This window comes from Wyeomyia smithii, chromosome 1 (genome assembly GCF_029784165.1).
Source record: "Wyeomyia smithii strain HCP4-BCI-WySm-NY-G18 chromosome 1, ASM2978416v1, whole genome shotgun sequence".
Lineage (NCBI taxonomy): Eukaryota > Metazoa > Arthropoda > Insecta > Diptera > Culicidae > Wyeomyia > Wyeomyia smithii.
In genome coordinates, this window is record NC_073694.1 from 115,011,846 (window position 1) to 115,036,742 (window position 24,897).

The 24,897-nt window shown below is 39.7% G+C and overlaps 1 protein-coding gene and 1 long non-coding RNA gene across 3 annotated transcripts in view; one reads left to right on the forward strand and one right to left on the reverse strand.

Moving 5' to 3' along the window:
- Positions 1 to 24,897, forward strand: part of LOC129726707 (ribosome biogenesis protein NOP53) — a 243,102-nt gene that overhangs the window by 15,593 nt on the left and 202,612 nt on the right. The gene's annotated exons all lie outside the window — the stretch shown is intronic.
- LOC129727096 (uncharacterized) lies at positions 5,932 to 6,730 on the reverse strand. The gene is made up of 3 exons (XR_008728483.1): positions 6,500 to 6,730; positions 6,177 to 6,430; positions 5,932 to 6,125 (listed from the first exon to the last, which is right to left on the reverse strand). It is a non-coding gene; the product is annotated as an uncharacterized LOC129727096 (long non-coding RNA).

Below are 24,897 nucleotides of genomic sequence, written 5' to 3' on the forward strand. Positions count from 1 at the left end.
CCGGAACACGGCCAGTACTGGCTAAAACACGCCCAAATAGGGCCGTTTTACCTCATTTGGCACACCTGGCTTATACATGACATTAAAGCTCACAAAACACTATATTCAGATATTTGTTCTAGCGATGTTTCTTTCCGGACGATTCCCGCCGGATGGTGAAACTCTGGATCGTAAAAAAACTAACGCCAACCGCTTAACACAAAACACCTTTATTGGACTACAGATAAAATACAACTAACTCTTTTATTTTTCTCACTCAACTCTGCAAATTAACACATACAAAATATAATTTCAATTCTCACTCTCCGTAATCTATCGGCTGTTGCGCGATGAAATGAGTTCCTTCACTGGGTGACTTATCGGATGGACTCGATCTTGGTAGCCAGGGCACGTCCATAAACATTCCCACCCCCCTGTAGTAACACTTTCAGTTTTCTCCAGGAGCTATAGGCAGCAAGCACAGTTTTTCTACAGGACGAACATATGTTCCAGTAGCCGTTTTTACCGTTACTACGCGTGTGACGTTATCTGCTCCAGGATGCACCTTGAGAATACGTCCATTTATATGGTGGGGAGTTATCGTCCTGCAACACACATAGTTTACCAACCTCTATTGTCACTGGAGGTTTCCAGCGCTTCATACGACCTTGCAACTGTGATAAGTATTCTACTTTCCACCGGCTCCAAAAGTGTTGCAGTTTCTGCTGCGTGGCTTGCCAATACTTCAGACGACCTTCGGAAATCTGCACATAGTTGCAGTCTGGTGCAGCGTGCAGTGATGCTCCAATTAAAAAATGGCCCGGTGTAAGCGGCTCTAAATCCATTGGATCATCAGAGAGGGCGGTTAATGGCCGCGAGTTTAGGCATGCTTCGACTTGTGTGAGCAGCGTCTGCAAATCTTCAAACAGTACTACATGCTGTCCTAGAACCTTTAGCAGATGAATTTTGGCCGAACGCACCGCCGCTTCCCACAGTCCACCAAAGTGAGGGGCGCTGGGAGGATTAAAATGCCAGTAGATTCCGTCCTCTGAACACTCCTTCAAAATGCGCTCATGGTGCCCCTTTCTCCTTAAGTTCTGCATCAAATCCGCCAGTTGATTTCTCGCGCCCACGAAATTACGCCCGTTGTCAGAGAACATCTCAGAAGGTCTTCCACGCCGCGCTATGAACCGTCTAAGTGCTTGAATAAATCGCTCTGTGGATATGTCTGTAACGAGCTCGAGGTGAACCGCCTTTGTTACAAGGCAGATAAATACCGAAACGTATGCCTTCACCGCTGTTCTTCTTGGTGCTTGACGGTAATATACGGGACCGAAATAATCGACCCCTGCTTTAGTAAATGGGCGCGACGGAGTAACCCTGGCCTTTGGCAGATCCGCCATGAATTGTTCAACTACCGTCGGGCGAAATCGAAAGCATGTGACACAATTATGCACAACTTCTCTAGCTACATTACGGCCACCCAAAGGCCAGAACCGAAGTCGAACTGTGGCAAGTAATAGCTGAGGTCCCGAATGTAGCAGCGCGGATTGTTGATGAATCGTAGACAATACGCTGTTTCTCTAAGTAATTCAGTATAGCTCGAAAATCTTCCCAAAAGATTAGCTAGAAACTCGTTTTCTTCTGCCGCTACTAGCACGACCGCTGCACGCCTCCTTTCCTCCCCAGCGTTTGGTTCTAAGCAATGTTGTCCCTGTGTTAGTAGTTGGGCCGCTTCATTCGACAACCATTCTGGCCCATGCCACCAAAACTCGTTTTTGAGTAAATCTTCAGGGTATACTCCTCGTGATATCAAATCCGCTGGGTTTTGAACACCCGGAACATGAGCCCATTGAGCATCCTTCGTGAGCCTTTGTATTTTCGCAACTCGGTTAGCCACGAAGGTGGTCCATGTCGCTGGAACGGCCCTCAGCCATTGCAAAACCGTAGTAGAGTCGAACCAGTAAAATATATCTCCTTCTAAATGCATTGCTGTGCGAACTTTTTCGAACAACTCAGCGGCGAATAATGCTCCACATAACTCCAGGCGAGGGAGTGATTGGCTATCCAATGGAGCCACCCTGGATTTTGATGCTAACAAGGACACCGTTATCTGCCCTGTTGCATCTTTGCACCGCAAATACACACAGGCTCCATACGCCTTTTCGCTTGCATCCGAAAAATTATGCATTTCCAGACTCACCGTGTGGGGCATCATCACATATCTAGGGATCCGAATGTTATCAAAGGCTGGAATTTGAGCGTGGAATCGCCGCCATTTTAGCTCTACTGCCTCTGGAAGATATTCGTCCCAGCCCAATGTTCCACCTCCTGGGCTAGATAGTGTCCAAAGATGTTGCATATAAAACTTTGCCGTAGTTATTGCAGCACCTACCAATCCTAAGGGATCGAAAAGAGTCGCGATGACGGATAGCAACGTACGTTTAGTCAATCGCTTGGTCACTTCCACTATTGGGGTGTTAAACTGTAGTTCAAATGTATCTGTTTTAGGCAACCAAATTATTCCAAGGGTTTTTACCGTAGGATCAGGATTTAACTTCACACCGCTTTCTCGAATCGCCAAATCCTCATTTAGGAGGCCTTCTAGAGGCAGTGGATGATTGCATGCCCATTTTCGCAAATGAAACCCAGCGCTGTGCATCATAGCATTTAGCTGTCTTGTTAGTTCGCATGCCGATGTCAAATCATCAGCTCCTGAAATTAAATCATCCATATAGATGTCTTCTTGTACTACCTTGGAAGCAAGGGGATATTTTTGGTGCTCATCCATGGCTAGTTGCTGCAATGTTCTAGTGGCCAAGTACGGGGAAGGTTTCATTCCGTATGTGATAGTATTCAATTCGTACGTGACTGGCTGCTCTTTTATATCGAAACGCCACAGTATATTTTGCATCCATCTATCCTCCTGTGCGACGTAAACTTGTCGAAACATCTTCTCCACATCCGCAACCACCATGAATGGTCGTGTTCGACAACGAAAAACAATCAATCTCAGATCATCCTGAATGACTGGATCCTTTTCCAAACGTCTTTCTAAACTTTGTAGCCTCCGGTATGCTATCTGTTTTGATTCGCCCAATTTAGTAATAACTGCATTGTCCTTCGGTAAAGTAACTGTGTAACGCCCATCTGCTGCCCGTTGCACTGTCTTCGTAAACTGCTCTTCACATTGTAGATCCTGTGTTGACATTTTTTTTACTGGTCCAATTTCTTCACACGACCAAAAACGGGGTAGAAGATCCTCTAAAATTTCTACTGTTGCCGTGTGGCATACTTCCGGCGATTTACGTGACGAAGTGTTGTATTCTCCTGCCACTACCCAACCGAAAACAGTATCCACAAGTTTCGGCAAGTTTTCTCCCAATTTTATGGATTGCTTTGGACCAAAAAATTAAAAGGCAGAACCGCCTAGTATGATGTCAATTGAATCCGAGTGATGAAAGCCGGGGTCAGCCAGTTGATCGTGCGATGGTATATTCCATTTCCGAATATCGATATTCCCTGTAGGCAGTTTAACTGTGATTTTTGGCAGCACCAGAAGCGTGGCCGGCACAGTAAAATCTTGAGTTCGAGATGATATACTGAGACAAACCTCGGATTTGGCCATAGTTTTCGATGAGGCTATGCCCGATACAATAACCTGCACTCGTCCATGCCGTGTTTTGAATTGCTGACAAAGACGCCGTGTAATGAAGTTGAGTGTAATGCAGTGTAATGCATTGAGATCCCGAATCCAACAATACTTTTGCAGCAGACTGTAAACCAGAATTATCCTGAACCATCACAATGGCCGTGGCCAATACAACTCCGTTTGATACCTGTGAGGAGCAAGCCGCCAACGAACCCTCTCTATCAACTGCCACGTTTGCTAACCTCGATTCAGGTTGTTTAATTAAATCCTGTTTCGCTGACTGTATATCTTCAACCTCCGTGCCGTCCTTGGCCTTCCAACCGTTATTTGCCTTGAAGTCACCATCGTATGGTGACGAGCCTTGCATTTCCTGCATGAGACCTTTGAATGACAATCCTTAGCCTGATGTCCCTTGTGAAAACAATTTCTGCATAATGAATGGTTTCGCAATACTCCTTCTCTTTCCTACACTGTCATGCGACTAAACATATCGCATTTATACAAGGGATGAGCTTCCGGACAGAGCGAACATTTTTGAACGGGTTGCTGCATAGCACTGTAGCTAGCCTGTGGTAGCTGAAACAGGCGCCTTCGTGTAACTTCATTCCGCTGATCTGCACTCTTTACTGGTAGTGCCGCCAACACATGTATACGACGAGTTAAGAAATCTGTAAGTTCCTTTAAGGTCTCAGAATCCAAGGTCGAGCTCTGCTCTTCCCAGCTCCTACGAGTACTCGGGTCTAACCGCGCACCTCAAATATGCAGCAGCAAAAGGTCCTTATACTCTGCCGGTTGCACCAGCTGATTTAGTGTTTTTATAATCCTATCAGTCTTCCAGTAAAGTATGCAAATCGACTGCAGATTCTCTCTTTAAGAACGGTAGGTCGAAAATTCCTTGTACCTGCTTCCTTTTAAAAATCTTCATATTGGAGTACCGCTGCAGCAAAAGCTCCCAGGCTGTTTTATAGTTGGCCGAGCATATCGGGAGAGCTTCGATAACCGACAATGCTTCCCCTTGCAATTGACTCCGAAAGTAGTGCAGCTTCTCGTCTTCAGGCAAATCGGTTTGCCAGTGGATCAAAGAAGTATATAAATCTCTAAAACTGATCCATTCATCAATGTTTCCGCTAAACTTGGGCAAAGTAATCTGCGGAAGACGAACATGCGGGGTGGCACCTTGTGAGAATGACGCGTTAGTACGGCTTGTCTGATCCAAAATCGGAGTGTCAGCAAGCAATTTGTGTTAATCCATTAGAAACGATTTACTGTCATAATAGCGATTTTGATACAAGCTTCGCTCCTCCATAACCGCGGTCAGGTCCGCCGCGAATTCCTCATACGAAAGCAATTCATTAACTGTGTCATTGATTTGCTCCCATGAACCGTCAATACGCTCCAACCGTACCAGTACCTCGTTCGCAGTATGCAGTTCCTCATTAAAGGCTTGCACGAATACGTGAATGGTGTCGAACTACGCTTGTAGTCCCTTAAGCCGAGTAGTAAGTGTCCGCAGGGAGGCAGCTTTTTTCGAAGATGCAGCACCTTTTGACATTTTAATAACGCCTCGAGCAAGTAGTCGAAAAGGAAATATTTGTTGTAGTTTCAATCTTAAATCCTAGCTTCGGCAAGGACATATACAATGTAGCACTTACTTTACAGAAAAGTGTTTCCCACGATGTCCTTGGTTGTGAACAATGGCTACCCTAGCCGGTTTTAGCAATGGCCGCGATTACCGTGGTTGTACTGAATTCCTAGAACTATGTATTCCAATGCTTCCTGGTTGTAAGTTCCGCTGGTGTTGACCAACTAAAGATGACTTTTGAGCGCCAACCGTGACAGCAAGCAGATGAATTAAGCTCCCGAAATGTATAGTGACGCAAAAAATGAATGTAGTATCGGTGTGACACGTCTAAGCCTCGGCAGAGACATATACAGTGTATATTTTACCTGGCCGAAAAATTATTCGCAGAAACCAAACTGGCAATAAGGTGCCTTTTGCATCCAGTGAAATTGTCCAATGGCTCAGGTGATTTACTAAATCCCGCCAAACCAAGCGTTCTCAGACTAACTACAATGGCGCCTGTATCTCGCCCCAAGCGAGTGTATTGAATCCAATATTGCAGTGTAGACCAATCTCCAAAGTGTAAGTACCGGTCCGTGTTATCCTCACGAATCCGGTTCGAAGGACCACTGTTTCTTTCCGGACGATTCCCGCCGGATGGTGAAACTCTGGATCGTAAAAAAACTAACGCCAACCGCTTAACACAAAACACCTTTATTGGACTACAGATAAAATACAACTAACTCTTTTATTTCTCTCACTCAACTCTCCAAATTAACACATACAAAATATAATTTTAATTCTCACTCTCCGTAATCTATCGGCTGTTGCGCGATGAAATGAGTTCCTTCACTGGGTGACTTATCGGATGCACTCAATCTTGGTAGCCAGGGCACGTCCATAAACAGCGATGTTGAGAAGAGTAGGATGCCCCTAAAAATTGACAATTTTTAAAAGAAAAATGCATTTTTTTCGTCATGTTACCTCTTTGCTATATATTGTGACCATGCATTTTGAAGTAATCTTAGTGTAGAATATTACCACAAATTTTTAGAAAAATCCATCAAGTCTAGGAGGAAATGTTGTTAGTATTTGAACGCTTTTGGACATATCATTTTCAAGGGCCGTTTTATACTCAGTAAAACTTCCTACCTTGAATAGACAAACAAACGCTGAAAATTTCAGCCCAACCGGAGAACATCAAAACAACATGCGGTTGTGCCTCTCGTGAACTGGCTCTGAAAATGAGAGGTAAAAATGTTATCATTCACAGATATACAACACGACTAGCATAAAAGATAAAATACCTCTTGGAAAAACATCAGCATCAGACAAATCGAAATAAGTATCATCACATCCAAGTATGTAGAACTTTTTCTTATTATCATTTTTCGAACCAAACTCTCAATTACCTTCCCAAACTAGCGTCAATCCCTTCCGAATGCACGCAACCAGTCAACCATTACTCCTCCCTAAATATTGGGGTTGAACAGACTTGGCTCTAACTGTTTCATCATCTACCGCAACATGAACATGAAAATCAGCTGAAAGAGTGTAATTTTCTGAGCAAAACGAATTGATTTAAAAAACCTAAATTAATCCACCTAGCGGTCAGACCCAGCCTTTCTCATTCAAACCTATATCAAATTGTTATGAAGTTTGCTATTTGTAAGCTTGAGAGATGACTCGTTCGTATGACACTATTTATGTTCAAATAAGTCGTGTAATCTTTGAGATAATAGAATTTCGTTGTTTCATTAACAATTTAATACATAACGGTTGCTTAGTTCGATTATAATCAAATGAAATGGGAACGTATGGGGCAGCCAAACTTTGAAACCACGTGTTAAATCATAATTCATCAGTTAACCCTTAACTAGCCCGTTTATCTGATAATACTATTGATCAAATCGGTTGTGTACTTTCTGAGATAATGAAGTTTCGTGACTTTCACAATTCGGTACATTACAGACGAAGTTACAGTTCGATTACAGTAAAATTCAATAGGGTGTCATGAGTCAGCTAGACCTTTCATTTGACACTAATTTCGTGAAAATCGGCTCAGCCATCTCTGAGAAAAGTGAGTGAGTTTATGTATTCTTCGGAATATGTTTCTTTTCATAGCTAGATTTCACATTTCTAGACATAACAGGCAAAGTAATAGTCCGATTGCAAAAAAATCGATAGGGTCTTATGGGGTAACTAGACCTTTCATATAACACTGATTTTGTGGAAATTGGTCCAGCCATCTATGAGAAACATGAGTGAAATTAAACAGTCTTCAGAAGACGTTTCTTTTCATAACTTTTGAACCACATATTCAATCTATATAAAATTCAAAAGTTGAGGGTTTTTCAGATAGCCCGTTCATTTGATACCAATTTTATTGAAATCGGTTGTGTGGTTTCTGAGATATTGGTGTTTCGTGACTTTTACATTTTTAAACATAACCTCTAAAATAAAAATCCAATTACAATGAAATTTAATAGGGTCTTATGGAGCAACTAGAACTTTCATTTGCATATAATTTCATTAAAATCAGTCCAGCCATCTCTGGGAAAAGTGAGTGAAAATAAAAATCGGCACATACACACACACACACACACACACACAGAGATACACACACACACATACAGAAAATGCTCTGCTCGTCGAACTGAGTCGAGTGATATATGCCATTCGGCCCTTTGGAGCACTTTCATATCTTCGGTTTTGCAAGTGAGTGCTATACCTTTCTAGGAGAAAGGCAAAAAGTTAAAAAAATTATTAATTAGGAGTAAAAAATTCGTGCAGAAGAAATAGCGAAATAAAAAAAAAGAACTTGGAATTTCGTAAACTTCAATCACAAGCAATACCGGAAACGTACGAATAGCACAATACCAAATTTAAATTTTGATGAGGCCATATGTTTTGATCAAAGCAGTTACAGTTTTAAATAGTCTTTGAATTTCGTTTCTTTTCATAACTTTTGAACCACATATCAAATTGCTATGGAATTTCTTACTTGTGAGTTTGAGAGACAACCCGTTCAAATGACAATAGATATGTTCAAATAAGTCGTGTGATCTTTGAGATAATAGACTTTCGTTGTTTTTATAATTTAATACATAACGGTTGGAATAAAAATACGATTATAGTCAAATAAAATGGGAACCTATAGGAAAGCTAAACTTTTCATTTGACACTAAGATTGTTGAATTTAGTCCAGCCATTTTTGGGAAAACGAGTGAATTTGAAAAATCACCGGAACATGTTTCTTTTCACAATTTTTGAACCACGTGTTTAAACACTATAAAATTCATCAATTAACTTTTAACTAGCCCGTTCATTTGATACCAATATTGTTCAAATCGGTTGTGTACTTTCTGAGATAATGAAGTTTCGTGATTTTCATATTTTGATACATTACAGACAAAGTAACAGACTGATTACATTGAAATTCAATAGGGTGTTATGAGGCAGCTAGACCTTTCATTTGACACTAATTTCGAGGAAATCGGTTCAGCCATCTCTGAGAAAAGTGAGTGAGTTTAAGTAGTCTTCGGAATATGTTTCTTTTCAAAGCTGGATTTCACATTTTTAAACATAACAGGCAAAGTAATAGTCCAATTACAAAATAAATCGATAGGGTCTTATGGGGTAATTAGACCTTTCAAACGACACTGATTTTGTGGAAATCGGTTCAGCCATCTCTGAGAAACATGAGTGAGATTAAACACTTTCCAGAACACGTTTCTTTGAATAACTTCTGAACCACACGTTAAATCTACATGAAACTCAAAAGTTAAGGGTTTTTTAAGTAGCTTGTTCATTTAAAACCAATTTTGTTAAAATCGGTTGAGTAGTTTCTGAGATAATGATGTTTCGTGATTTTCACATTTTTAAACATAACCTCTAAACTAAAAATCCGATTGCAATGAAATTCAATAGGGTCTTATTTGGCAACTAGACCTTTCATTTGCAATTAATTCCATGAAGATCGGTCCAGTCATCTCTGAGAAAATCGAGTGAGATTGGGAGAGCGTTACACACACACATACGCACACACACATACAGAAAATGCTCAGCTCGTCAAACTAAGTCGATTGATATACGAGATTCGACCCTTTGGAGCACTTTCATACCTTTGGTTTTTCCAGTGATTGCTATACCTTTCTAGGAGAAAGGCAAAAATGTTTATTCGAAGGATGTTAAATGTCCTTAGATTTTTAAATGAAGAATAAAAAACTGCTCGAAATGTGTTGAATGACAGTTTGCCCGTACATTTCCGGATTCGAATAGCATTCGGTTTCGGATACAGGATAGCATTGCAATCGGCCTATAAGAGTTGTGATCAGAAGCTGGTTTTCCCGGTTTATGGTTGGCAATCATCTTCACTTGCCTCCAATCTTGTGGTACTGTGTTTTGCTCCAGGAACTTATTGAACAAGTTCTACAAGCGCCTCTTGGTATTGTCGGGTAGATTCTTCAACAAGTTGATTTTGATTCTATCTAATCCAGGTGCGTTATTGTTACGCATCGCGAACAATGTTGTGCTCAGGAACAGAGTCCGAACATACTTTCCTGGTAAAATCAAATATCCACCTACTTGAAGACTCTTCGCTTTCGTTGATCGTTACGCGAATACGCATTTTTTCGGCTGTGTTCCAAAGAGTGCTCATCGATGTCTCCATCGACGTCTCGTTTACGAACTGACGCTAATATTCTTCGCCTTAGCCAAACTTTTAAACTTGGTATGAAGCTCCGAATACCGTATATAGTCGCCAAGTATACCATTCCTCTGAAAGGCTATAAACGCGTCGGATCTTTGCGTGTAGACATCGGAGCACTTTTTGTTCCACCGCGGAGTGGGAGGCCGTTCTCACGTTCACGCTGTGATATTTCTTCGTTCGGGCTTGCAACGCGGCGTCAAGAATCAAGCCCGCGAGGAGGTTGTATTCTTCAAGTGATGAATGATGTTGAATCGAATCGACAGCTTCTAAAACCATTTCCTCGTGTGACTTCCAATCGATATTCCGTGTGAGGTCATACAGAATATCAATTAGTCGCGTGCGAGTTGACCCGTTAGTAACTGAAATAAGTATAAGCAAATGCTCGCTACCATGAGGATCAAAGATTACCTTCCATGTGCAATCCAACCGTAACGACGTCGAACAGAGGGATAGATCCAAAGCACTTGGAAGTGCTGGAAGTTTCGGAACACGTGTCAATTCACCGTTGTTTAAAATTGTCATGTCGAAGACATCGCAAAGGTTATAGATCAAAAAGGAGCGGTTATCATTATAAGAGGAACCCCAAGCCACGCCATGAGAGTTAAAATCTCCCAAGATCAAACGTGGCGAGGGAAGAAGTTCTATTAAATCATAGAGCAGCCGTTGCCCAACCTGTGCTCTAGGGGGAATATATATATTGAGACAATACAAAGCTCTTTACCTTGTATTGTCATTTGACATGCGACTACTTCAATGCCTGTGTATCGTTAATGCTACGTTTGCGCTGTTTCGTGTAAGTGCTATGTATTGTTAATGCTGACGGGTGCGCTAATTAAATTGATTGAACTTAGAACTCGTCAGGGGAACACTCGACTTTTCAATTAATAAACACCTGTCGTGTAAGTGCTAAGTCCCGACTGATTTATTCGAACTTAAAAATCAATTTAACGCTTCGCGAGAACGGCACCGGCTTCACCTGCTTACTTAGCCAATTTGTTCCTTGACCTACTGACTACTACAATCTGGTATTTTGGAAATTATAAAAAATAGTTTTTATACCTAACTACTAGAGGGATTGATCAAAAAACCGAAAACGCCAAAAGAAAGGCCTTGTTATACGGAATAAACTTGCTGAAAACACTGGGTACATAAAATCAATATTTTACAGTCAAATCTAAAACGATCACGATTTTTCGAGTTTTAGACCACTGTGCAAGATCATTTTCGAAGCAGTTGACTGCCCAATTGCCCCTCCTTGCAGCGATCGTATCCTTCGATGGATAATTCATCTGCTGCTGGGAAGGATTATATCTCCGTCTTACAGTGAAATTGTAGAAGTAATTTACCAAAAATTGATTCATTTAAAGTTTTGATAACTAAAAACAAATGCGATGCATTTCCCCTTTGTGAAACTTGGCTTACTTCGAATATTGATCTTAATTTCCATGATTTTAATATTATTCGTCTTGATCGAGACACCCCATATGGAGGAGTACTTCTAGGGATCAAGAAGGGCTATTCTTTCTATCGTATTAACCTCCCCTCGATTCCAGGTGCAGCGCCACAGAACGTTGCGGCACAGCTGATCGAAGCCGGCCGTTGACTTTCGGTGGTAGCAGCATTCTGCTTTTGTTCATTCTGATTTTGTTCATTCTGCTAAACTTCGCATTTTTGTAGAATATATTGGTTTGATATTTTCATTTGTTGTGAAGATATTTCTAGTTTTTTGCTGAAAATAGCCATATTTTGATGTTCACGTGTTTGCCGTATAATTTTGTTCAATGCTTCCTGCGCTTCTTCCGAGAGCTGTCCTATCGGAACCAAATTGTGGTCAGCAATGTGTGCACCGTGAATTATTATTTTGTGTACTGACGCAGGTAGATAGTACCATGGATATAACTCCACTAATTTTCGCACCATGTCGATACAATATCGATCGAATTTTTCTGTGTTCAACTTTTTACCAGACGCAACAGCTTGAAGGATGTCTCCACAACGCTTCAGTACATTTATATTGAGTCCTACGGAAAAAAATACCGGATTATAAATGCAAGCAAAAAATCTGCAATCTTCGGAGAAATATGGACTCGAAATATGGCTGTTTTCAGCAAAAAAAAAACTAGAAATATCTTCACAACAAATGAAAATATCAAACCAATATATTCTACAAAAATGCGAGGTTTAGCAGAATGAACAAAATCTTAGAACATCTTGAATTGTTTCGACGATTACAGAAAAAGTTATGGACAAAAAACTAATTTTGAAGGGTGTTTTCCTTTCATTCAGTACTCGGTTGCATACAACTAGAAACAGTTGAACTCTTTTGAGTAATGCAGTTCTTTTGACAAACTTCATAGATTTTCCTACAACTTTGCTGAAGAAAGCAATCTGGTATTTTGAAAATTAAAAAAAATAGTTTATATATCTAACTACTAGAGAGATTGATAAAAAAAACCGAAAACGCCAAAAGAAAGGCCTTGTTATATGGAATAAACTTGCTGAAGACACTAGGTACATAAAATCAATATTTCAAAGTCGAATCTAAAACGATCACGATTTTTCGAGTTTAGACCACAGTGTGTTGGGAGGAATACTGTGAAGAAATTATTAATTGGATCAGGTATATTAAAGTTTTCAAAAATCCAGTCTACCATGTCAGAAAAATTCACCAATCCAGAGTTTATTTGGTTATCAGATGTGCAAAAGGAACAACTGGGGTTTTAGATGTTCCAGGAAGTGCTGGGAACTCCTTCTGGGGCTTTAAATTTGCAAGCCCAGGAGTTTGCTTCGGCTTTCCCGCAGCACTTTTAGATTTGTTCGTATTATTCATTCCATCTTGAGAAATTTTAGGACATTTTCTGGAAAGCTTAGGAGAAGAAATATTTTTCCTCTTTCTAGATTCCCCAGGATTGGCGTAAGACGTTTCAGCTGGTGGATCGTCAGAGTCTGTTTCATCCGAAGACAGCAGATCAAAGGGGTTCGATGTTATGGTAGAAGTGGTCACGGTTTTCTTAAAAATCTCAGTGTAAAAACGTTTTTAACACTCCTTAACCCTCTAGTGCCCAATGCCGCCTTTAGACGGTCTCCAGTTACACCTTTAAAAAGCTTCAATCAATACTTAAATATGATTTTATAGATTCATAGTGATTTTTTCGAAGCTCGTCTGAAAAATAACTTAGGCACTAGAGGGTTAAGAGATCGTTTGATTTTATCTCTGCGTTGCATGTACACCGGGCATGTGGAAAGCTCATGCAGATTTTCCCCGCAGTGAATACACTTTTCAGCGTTTACACTGCAATAATCTTCCGCATGAGTCTCCACACACTTGCCACACCGTGCCTTATTGCAGCAGTAGGCAGCTGTATGGCCTAACTGCTTGCAATTGGTACAATTCAACGCGGGGCACATACAAACGCACAGGCAGACAAATCTGGTTGATCGAGACGTGGCTAGGGAGTGCAGAACCGGCAAACATAACGCGAAACGAGTCTGACGGAGTGTGAACTTTTTTACCGCAGACGAGCGACATAGACCGTAATTGCTTACAATCTAATATCTTCGCCTGGGTATTGGAACTTTTGAAGCAACCGGTGCCGCTTCCCAGAATACACTCGACAGACAGACTCGAATCGGTTATTACACCGTCGATCTCCACGTCTCGTGCGGGTACATACTCGCGATACTCGCGTGTAAAAGGTCGGGGCAAGCTAAATCGTTGGCCTAATCCAGATCATTGACCACGACACGGAGCTTGTTTGGTCTGACTTTCGAGATTTCTGTCACGGCCTTGTATCGAGACGTCTGATCTTCCACGATTTGCAATGTGTTTAGCGATTTTTCTCCTGGTTTGGGCCTCATGTAAAGGACCAGTGGACCCGTTGCACTATGGGACATTTTCATACAAGCAGGCGGACAAAAATATTTTCATCATTTTTTCTACACTTCGGGTGTTTTTTCTACTTGTTATGAACAAAACAAGTTACTTAGGATCATTTGTAACTATATTACCGTCAAATTTTGATAGAGGGGAGTATTTTTTGGTATAAAAAGAGGAAATAAAACATGGATTCGTTCGGAATCCAGCACATCTCCCTTTCAGTGGCTGCCCCACCATTTCCAATAGGCTTTTGACAACCGCTAATGTGTAAGGAACATGTGTGTCAAGTTTGGTGAATATCGATCAAGGCGTCCTAGAGGTAAATATAAGCAAAAAACCCAAATTAATTCACCTTGCGGTGAGACCCAGCCTTTCTCATTGAAACTTATTATATGTTAAAATAGATTTACACGATTTAAGAGAAAAAATACTCCTTGAAAATTTCTGCTGGTTTCATTTTTCACTCTTAATAAGGAATTTCTGATAGCCAACAGCACAACTATACCGAACATTCAAAACCTAACAACACACATATGAGCATACCTCTCTAGTGCCCAGATTAATTTCTAAACGAACTTCGATAAAATCATTATAAACCGTTATAAACACTTTTTAAGTATTTATTAAAGCTTTTCGGAACTTCGACGGAAGCCCGCCAAATGGCGGCATTGGGCACTAGAGGGTTAAAACATACATATGCATACATTGAAATAGTACAATATCAAATTTAAATGATGTTGAGGCAACATATTTTGATCGTAGTTATAGTTTTAAATAGTCTCCGGGTTACGTTTCTTTCTATAATTTTCAAACCACATGTTTAAACATTATGAAATTCATTGTTTAAGGGTTCAAAAGCCCATTAATTTGAGTTCAACTAGGTTCATAGCTTCTGAGATGAAGGGTGATTTTTTAAGAATTTGGGTTTTCTTTAAAAAAAAAACGCATAAAAATTACAAAACTGTATGAAATCTTTATTTGAGCCGATAAATTGGTTTATGCCATCCACTTTTTAAAGATAATTTCATTCAAATGTTGGCCACCGGTACGTTTTAAATGGTCCATACGAAAAGTCACTTTTTCGAGCATTTCGGCTGGTATCTCGCGAATAACGCGTGTAATGTTGTCTTCCAAGGCTGGAATTGTTATTGGCTTATCCGCATAGACGAGAGAATTAACGTAGCCCCACAAAAAATAATCTAGCGGTGTTGAATCGCATGATCTAGGCGGCCAATTCACCGGTCCATTTCGTGAGATGAATTGCTCGCCGAACTCATTCCGCAATATGTCCATTGATTCGCGCGATGTGTGGCACGTTGCTCCGTCTTGCTAAAACCACATGTCAACAAGACCCAGCTCTTCCATTTCCGGCTATCGCGCGATAGCGAGCGCCATTGACCTATCGTTGCGATGTTGATCATCTTTAAAGAAGTACGGATCAATGATGCCTCCAGCGTGTAAACCGCACCAAACCGTGCATTTTTCTGGGTGCATTGGCGATTCTTGTATTGCCTCTGGTTGCTCTTCGATCCAAATGCGGCAATTTTGCTTATTAACATACCCATTTAACCAGAAATGAGCTTCGTCACTGAACACAATAAAATGGTCGTAATGCGCGAAAAACATTTTTCACAGAGGACGAATTTGTGTAATAAAATTCGATTATTTCTAAGCGTTGTTCAGGCGTAAGTCTGTTCTTGGTGAAATGGCAAACCAAGCTGAGTACATTAGACTTTGACAGCTGTCAGAATTTTCGCATGAACTGTCAAATCTGAATACACGAAAAACCAAATAGCAAAAAATCACCTTTCATAAGAGCGATTCTCACATTTTGACGCGGCGCCAAAACTAAAAGTTTGATTACAATGAAATTCAATAGCAACCTAAGCGGCGAATAAAAGGTGTTTCATTTCAATGAAACTGGTTTCAAATGATCGGGCTGTCTTCAAAACCCTTAACTCTTAAATTTCGTTATGATTGAACATATGGTTCAAAAGTTACGTAAAGAAAAGTTATCCTGAGGTTGTTTAAACTCACTCATTTTTCTCAGAGATGGCTGAACCGATTTTCACAAAATTAGTGTCAAATGAAAGGTCTAGTTGCCCCATTGAATTTCATTGTAATCGGATTGTAACTTTGTCCGTTGTTTATAAAAATGTGAAATCACATAACGAAAATAAACATATTGACTTTCTCGTAACGATCACTGGCTAATTAAAAGGTAGAAAAGTGATCCAAATGGCCGAATTTCATATACTACCCGACTCAGTTCGACGAATCGAGCATTTTCTGCATGTATGCATGTATAGGTGTATATGTTTGTGTGTGGGTGTGTATGTGTGTATGCGCACCATTTTTTCGCACTCACTTTTCTCAGAGATGGTCTGACCGATTCTTTCTATCTCGGTGTCAAATGAAGGGTCTATTTGCCGCTTAGGTTGCCATTGAATTTCACTGTAATCAGACTTTTAGTTTTGGCGCTGCGTCAGAATGTAAAAATCGCTCTTATATCTCAGAAGCTATGAACATAGTTGAATTCAAATTAATGGGCTTTTAAACCCTTAAACATAATGTTTAAACATGTGGTTTGAAAGTTATAGAAAGAAACGTAACCCGCAGACTGTTTAAAACTATAGCTACGATCAAAATATGTGGCCTCTACATCATTTAAATTTGATGTTGTACTATCTAAATGTTTGCGGCCTTGCTCAGGATTGAAGTTGAAATAAAAATACATTTCTATCATTTCACTTTTTGCCTTTCTCCTAGAAAGGTATAGCAATCACTGCAAAAACTAAAGGTATAAAAGTGCTCAAAAGGGCCGAATCTCGTATATCACTCGACTCAGTTCGAGCTGAGCATTTTCTGTATATATGTGTGTGTAACGCTCTCCCAATCTCACTCGATTTTCTCAGAGATGGCTGAACCGATTTCAATGAAACTAATTGGTCGGCGTGCGACCAGATCGAACCAAGCGCCTCTTTTTTAAAAATTGAGTTTTTATCACCAATGGATGTTAAAATTGATAATCTATCTTTCATCAAAAAACTAAATCATTTGAACAGTCTGAAATGGTATTATAACAAAATTTCTGTGCAGCAGCTTGCAGGAAAGATACGGGGTGGTGAAACTTTGATCGCCGATTACTCGAAATAATGTTTTTGGCGCTTGGTAGCGTGTGGGTGTGTGAATAGCGTGTGTGTGTACGTGTGAGTGGCGTGTGCGTGTATGTGTGTGTATGTGTAAGTGGCGTGTGCGTGTGTGTGTAAGTAACGTGTGTGTATGTGTGTATATGTGTATGTATGGATGTGTAAGTGGCGTGTGCGTGTATGTGTAAGTAACGTGTGTGTGTAAGTAATGTGTATGTGTGTGTATGTATGTATGTGTAAGCGGCGTGTGCGTGTATGTGTAAGTAACGTAGGTGTGTATGTGTGTGTAAGTAAACGTGTGTGTGTATGTGTAAGTAACGTGTGAGTGTGTAAGTAACGTGTGTATGCATGTTTGTATTTGTATGAGTGAATGTATTTGTGTGTGTATGTGTGTGTATATGTGTTTGTGTGTGTGAGTAGTGTGTGTGTGTTTGTGTGTGTATACGTGTATGTGTGTAAAACATGTGTGTGCAAAAATGTATTTATCCGAGGTGAATATATTTATGACAGAATACTTGTATAGGCAACAAGTTAATTATTTTTCCCATTAGTACTTCAATTGGTATTTCTATTCTAGTGACCATAATTTTATGCTAGTTATTTTCAGCGCTGAGTTTGTTTTGCGTTTATTTGTAACATGGGACTGACCAAAATTCATATTTTTCTAATCAATTTAGCAACAAAAAGCTTTTTCTTGCGATTTTTCGAGAGCACCGGGTATGTTAAGAAGTTTTTTACGTTTAAGCAAAAAGTGATGAGAAATTACATGGGACTGTTATCCACTTATGGGCAGTTCATGTAGGTAATTGTTTTTGTATGCTGTGGTTCATGACAGGTGTATGTGGTTTTTTGTGAAATGTTCATGGATTATTGTGTATGGTATTTGTACGTTTGGTATGTGTTATATACTATGGCTATGGCAGAATTAAATCTTTACACCCACCATAGTCCCACGGCAAGTCTACGTTTGTGCACTCAAGCACATACCCTTTAACTTTTTTTTTGCAAACGGATTATTACTTTGCCTGTTATGTTTAAAAATGTGAAATCCAGCTATGAAATGAAACATATTCCGAAGACTACTTGGACTCACTCACTTTTCTCAGAGATGGTTGAACCGATTTCCACAAAATTAGTGTCAAATAAAAGGTCTAGCTGCCTCATAACACCCTATTGAATTTTGCTGTAATCGGACTGTAACTTCGTCTGTGATGTATCGAAATGTGAAAATCATGAAACTTCATTATCTTAGAAACTACACAACCGGTTTGAACAATATTGATATCAGATGAACGGGCTAGTTAAGGGTTAACTGATGAATTATGATTGAACACGTGGTTTCAAAGTTTGGCTGCCCTATACGTTCCCTTTTCATTTGATTATAATCAAACTTAAGCAACCGTTATGTATTAAATTGTTAAAACAACGAAAGTCTATTATCTCAAGTATTACACGACTTATTTGAACTTAACTAGTGTCATACAAACGAATCATACCTCAAACTTACAAATAACAAACTTCATAACAATTTGATATGCTGTTCAAAAGTTTTGGAGAGAAAAGAAATTCAAAGACTATTCAACACTATACCTGCTTTGATCAATATATATGGCCTCAACGTTCCCGGTATCGCTCGTGATTAAATTGTTCGAAATTAAAGTAATTTCTTTTATTTCGCTATTTCTTAGCACTAACATTACATCAAATTTCATATTTTATACTTTAATTACAACATCAATATTTTAGAACCCAAAGAGTGAATATAAATACCTTTATAAGATTTAAGCATTCATGTAAATCAATTTTTACAAATAATAAGTTTGAATGAGAAAGGCTGAGTCTGACCGCTAGGTGGATTAATTTAGGTTTTTTCTAATGTGCTTCGATTGCGCTCCAAAAAGCAGAGATTGATCACTTGCCAAAAAAGTTATATCGTTTAGTCGCTGGTAATCGCAACTAATCTCTTTTGAAATTGTTAGTAGATACCTGAAACTTGAATAAAAACAGGTACTTAGCCTTGGAAATCTTGGGAGTTGAAAGATACCGACCAACAAAGTTGAAAATAATGATTTTTCTTATTTTCTTCTTATTGTCAAACGGTTTTAATCGGTTGGTCGCAGGGTAATTGCAGCTGAACTTTTCTGAAATTGTTAGTAGACACCTGAAACTTGAATAATCTTTTTAAAAGACTACCTGTTGAAACGCAAAGTAATAAATTTGTTTTTAACGTTAACGAGTGTTTAGGGAAGTAATTTGGTTTGAGATATTTCTACTTAAATTCTATAGTGAAGTGAAAGTGAAGTGAAGTTTTCCAGTTATGCCTGGAAGAAATAAAAAAGCTCGCTTTGATGCGGCTTCAAGAAAACGTAAGGCATCTCCTCCAAGTGACACTGAGATTTCGACAAACAGGTATGATATTCTTTCTTCCGTTGGGGATCAAGAATTTCAAACTTCTCATACTGAGCATAAAGCCGTTATGAGGTATTGTGGTTTTTGCAGCAAATTTTGAAGCATTTCGAACAGAACTTTCATCATTTCTGTCGGATGTGAAAGTTAGTTTTCGAATTGGCCGCCAAGGAGAAATTCGTATTTTGGCCGACCAGACAAGGCCGGGCTGATTATAATCTCCTAAAAGAAGTTGGTAGTCACAGGATTTCAAGGAGTTGTTGATATCTTGTGCAGATCGCAAATGCTTCTCCAAGGTTATAACATTGTTGGAGAAATCCAGAGATAAGTATACTGCACCTATAGCAATCACACTGTCATTCATAAAAACATTCACCCAAAGATGCTCAAGTGAATTGTCGATAGATATTGTGGGCAGAGCTACGCTTAGTCGGTTCGTAACAGCGATTTTTACGCCACCGCTTTTTTTTTCTTGGAGATGTTAGAATTGCGATCATTACGAAACACGGTGAATCGGTTTCCAAACAACTGGGGAGAGCAGAAGTGGTCGTTTAGCCATGACTCATGACAATGACATCATAGTTTGACTCGGATGCGGCAAGAAAAAAGCCGTCAACTTTGGTTCTCAAGCCCCTAGTGTTTTGATAGTACACGATAAGGTTGTTCTCGTTGGTATGTGCCGGTTGGTTTGATGATGAATCGGAGTTTGCAGTATGAAATGGAAACGAACTATCACACTGTGCGGGATCTGAAGGCGCCTCGGCGGGACATATACTATCTGTCACATTACCTGACGGAATGAGAGTTGTTTCCTCGTTGGGTATTAACAGTGAAGCTGTGTCAATGGAATTGGTACCCGCCGGCCATGGTTGTATTGAGTCGGAGCGATCAGCAGCATGGAAAAGTGAATCATCATGACATTGTGCAGTAACTGTAAAGGCTTCGGATGGACATATACTATTTTCATTCATACCTGACTCTGGGAGGGAAGCCGAATGTTGTCCGGGTAAAACGTTCTGTAGATTGGAAACGCTATCAAACAGTGCAGAGTCTGATCCCGCTTCGGCAGGACATATACATGTAGAATTACCTGGGAAAACTGGAATGCGTGGTGTCATCAGGGAATTCTCTGGTTGTTAGCTTGTGTAGTCGATACGTTGCTTCGCCAATTTGAGCCGTTTTTTGTTGAGCGGGAAACTGCCCAACTCCACGCAGCGTGGTCAATGTCGATTGGTTCTTCATTCTGCTTGTAGAGACGGTTTTGTTTCTTGCAATTAATGCACAATTTAGTTTGGGACGAGCAATCACGAACGTTATGCTCTCCGGAACACTTGGAACAGCAGAAATAATTTGGACAGGAAGATGATTTATGGTCGTATTGCGAGCATTTGAAGCAGCGCATAGCGTCGACGACTTCGTAGACCTGACATCGTTCCCATTCGACATAGACATACCGTGATTTAATCAATGAGTCAATACCACAATAATTCTAAATAATGGACGCAGTAGTCTTATTCTACAAAAAAAAAATCAATGAGTCAAAAGCCACTGCATTACATTCTAACACAGCAGTGTATGATTTACCAGACGTGCTGTTTATTTCATTTATTCGTAACAACTTTAACTCAGCCAAGTCAGGTAGGCGATTTTGTTTCTTTAGCAGATCGACTAAGTTAGATGGTTTCTCAGAGATGCCAACAACCTTTACTCGAGGTCTCAGTGGTTTCTGAGTGTCGACTTCGTATTTGTCACGAGCGACACGCACCATGTCTTTGGCGAGCTCGTTTGAATCGCATCGAACAACCTCTCCACCATTGCACAGTGCACAGTGGGGCCACTCCATACAAAGGCTGGCCAAGCAAAAAAAGTGTCGATAAATACGATAATTTTGGAACGCTGAACACGAATTTGGCATCCATTTTTTGTTTGGGGCCGTCCATAAAGCACGAAACCCAATTTGAAATTTTTTGGCACTTTTTCCTTTTTTATAGAATTATATGAACTTTGACCACAAGTTGTGCCACCGGGCGTCCTCCCCATTGAAAAAAATACGTAATTTATGGACGACCCCTCGAACTAAACAAATTTTGCCTAAATATATATATTTTTTTAAATAAACTAAAACAACATAAGTAATACAAACAAATTACAAATTGAAAAAGTCATCATCATCATCATCATCATCTTCCGCTGTGATCGCTTAAATCTTGTGTTGAATTGTTTCCAGAAAATTTGAAGTTCATTACATTTATCAGCAGGAAAAATGTCTTTCGCTGCAATTTTTATTTCTTCTAGTGATTTTCGATGTTTCATTGTTTCATATACATGTTATCTTCCTAATCCGGTTCCTATGGTTTCTATGGGACATTTAAATACATGTATAAAACCATGAATTGACAACTTACTAGACATTGAATTAGGTGGTGCCGCTGAAGTTGAAGTTGAACGAATTTATGAATTTGAAAACCAAGACACTGGAATGACACAACGTTCTAAATGAATACGAAAAGATGCGGAGGGCGACGACTGTTCTTGGTTTTTTTCTCATAAAGCAAAATGTGTGCTTTACCTTTGTATGCAAACGAGTGCGAAGCAAAACCAATCTTCAAACGGGCTATTGTTAACCGGAGTTTGATGGTATGAATTTGCTGCTAGTATTTGACACTCCAATCAGTTTAGTGAATTTCATGATTATAAATTGAAAAGGGCTGAATGTTTTTAATATTGTTTTAAATTTGCTGAAAGTGATAAAGTTTGACATAAATAAAATTTCATAAAGATTTGTTTACTGTTTTCTTGTTTAACACTTATTTTATAACTTTTCATTGATAGATTTTGTGAATTTTGCCCTAATTTATATTTTATCCATACGGATTGAGTACGAAATCATAAATTTTCATTGATGGGGTATCATGGTTAAGATTAAAATTAATCATGGATGAAATTTCAACTTCAAAAATAAAAACTCAAAAAAATCTGCTATCGCTGTTTTCACTGAAGTGACAATTTGCGCAGTTTTGCGCTACAGCGGACAGTATGCATTTGAAAGCTTACGTTTTTACCTAAATTTTGAATGTAGTCACAACCGTGGCAAACTGCGGCAACTGAACTTTTAAGCTACTTTTCTACAAAAAATCACGTTTTTTAATTTTTTTTAGTGTCAGGCCTACTATAACCAAATTTTACAATATCTCATGAAAAGGGTTTGTTTTGCACAATATTTGCAACAACTTTTCCTTTGATTTCAAAAAAATCCAAGCTATCATTGAAGCTACAGAGCGTTTCAAAGTAATGTACTCTTTTTCAAAAAAAAAAAAAGACAAAAAACGTCAGTTCGCTAAGCTTTGAAAAGTCATAAAAAATTCAGATTTCATGATATTGCGCCCAAATTTTGAATTTAGAATAAAGGAAAAATATTATGAAACAGCTAACGAAAAAAAAATTTTTTGGCTGATGGCCAGCGTTTTCCCACTGTGCAGTCCAATAAGGCAAAAAGTGGAACTTAATTCCATAGCGCCTTTCAACTTCATCCTAGCTTAATAGTGTCTTCGGAGCAATTGTTCTTATGAATGACCCGCATAATCGCAATTTTTAAAAAAATATGAAAATTTTACTATACTAAAAATAAAAAAAAAATAACTTTTTTGTGTTAAGAGATTGAAGAATAATTTATTCAGCAAAGTTGTAGAAGGTTAAAAAATATGAAACTTTGTTGAACAAATGAAAATCCTATCTTTTTTCGGTACAAAGTTATAAAGTACATTACATGGAACTTATTTAAACGTTAGTTTTTTGTACTTAACTTTTGTTAGTACCTGCAGCTCCGAGACGAGGGACGGGACTGCCGCTTTCTGACATGTATGTCCATGTTCGCCAGGTATTTTATAACTGTTTCGCCTGTTGCACCGACCTCCCGGCCTAGCGGACGCAGCGATACAGCCACTTTTCTCTAGGTCTTCCCCTTCAGTATCCTTTGAAGCTTTTTGTCACTCAGGGTCATCGACCGTTCGGAACCGGACTTTTTGTCTATGCTCTGATTGTTGTCCAATAGTCCCAAGATACTGTAGATGCCGAAACGGGCGTATCCGGTGTCTACGAACTGCCGCACTTCTGAACGGAGTAGCTTCACTGTTTCCGCCATCGCGGTTAAAGTTCGACTGACAGAGCTTTTTTCCTACTTGACTCATGGGTTACTATGATTGATTGTGCATTAGTAGTTTCGTCAGTGCGTGTGAAGGTAAACCCATGAAAAATCGGCAATTTTTGTCCATTTTTTTACCGCAAACGTTATTTTTTTTTTCTTCACATAACATTTATTTGACACGGCACAAATACAATTTAATGTTTAACGGCGCCAATTATATCTGATGACTTAAAAACTAAAGCAAATTTTTTATCCTCGCTGCCGACTACGAGCTGAAATTTAGTCTAACTTAAAACTAGCATGGAATTTCCAATCTGTGTTTTGTTGTTCAATGGTCGTCTGATAATCGTCGAATGACATGTATGAATTCGTACTGCTAAGCCACGATGTCGTGAGTTGGGACAGAGGCTCGTAGTCCCTGGGTCCTGGTTCTATTGTGCGGGGTCTGGTTGCTGGTTTTGTGCTTAAGGTTCAAACGTGTTCTTGTCGTTTTGTTGGGTGTAGACGGAGGGGAACGGGACTAGACTGGGGCATTGATGGATTTAAGAAAAACGTATATAAGGGTCATGTAGGGTAGGTCACGGCTCGCCAAGACATCACGAACAGGAACAGCTGGCCGTCTACCTCCGGCCTGAAGGGAAGCTACAAGTTTAGACCTGGCGTCACGGTGAACAGGGCATGACCAAACAACGTGCTCTATGTCGTGATAACCTTCACCACAGGCACAGATACCGCTTTCTTCGAGCCCAATACGACGGAGATGCGCGTCAAATCTATAGTGGTTGGACATAAGCCGAGACATCACGCAAATGAAATCTCGACCTACATCCAACCCCTTGAACCACGGGTTCGTCGATACCTTGGGAATTATGGAATGTAACCACCTTCCCAGTTCCCCTTTAGTCCATGAATTTTGCCAACTGATGATCGTATTCTGACGTACAAATGCGAAAAATTTATTGTAAGCAATTGGTCTTTCATAAATATCGCCGTTTATTGCACCCACCTTAGCCAAAGAGTCCGCTTTCTCATTGCCCGGTATCGAGCAGTGAGAAGGGACCCACGCTAAGGTAATCTGAAACGATTTTTCGGATAAAGCACTCAAATGTTCCCGTATTTTCCCCAGGAAATACGGAGAGTGCTTAACATCTTTCATCGATCGGAGAGCCTCGATAGAACTGAGACTGTCCGTAAAGATGAAATAATGGTCCGTGGGCATTTTTTCGATAATCTCTAGGGTGTACTGAATTGCAGCTAATTCTGCGACGTAAACAGAAGCAGGATTATCGAGCTTATAGGAGACGGCTAAATGATTATTGAAGATACCGAAGCCAGTGGACCCATCCAGAAGTGATCCGTCAGTGTAGAACATATTGTCGCAGTTGATGTTTCGATATTTATTGGAAAAAAATTTAGGG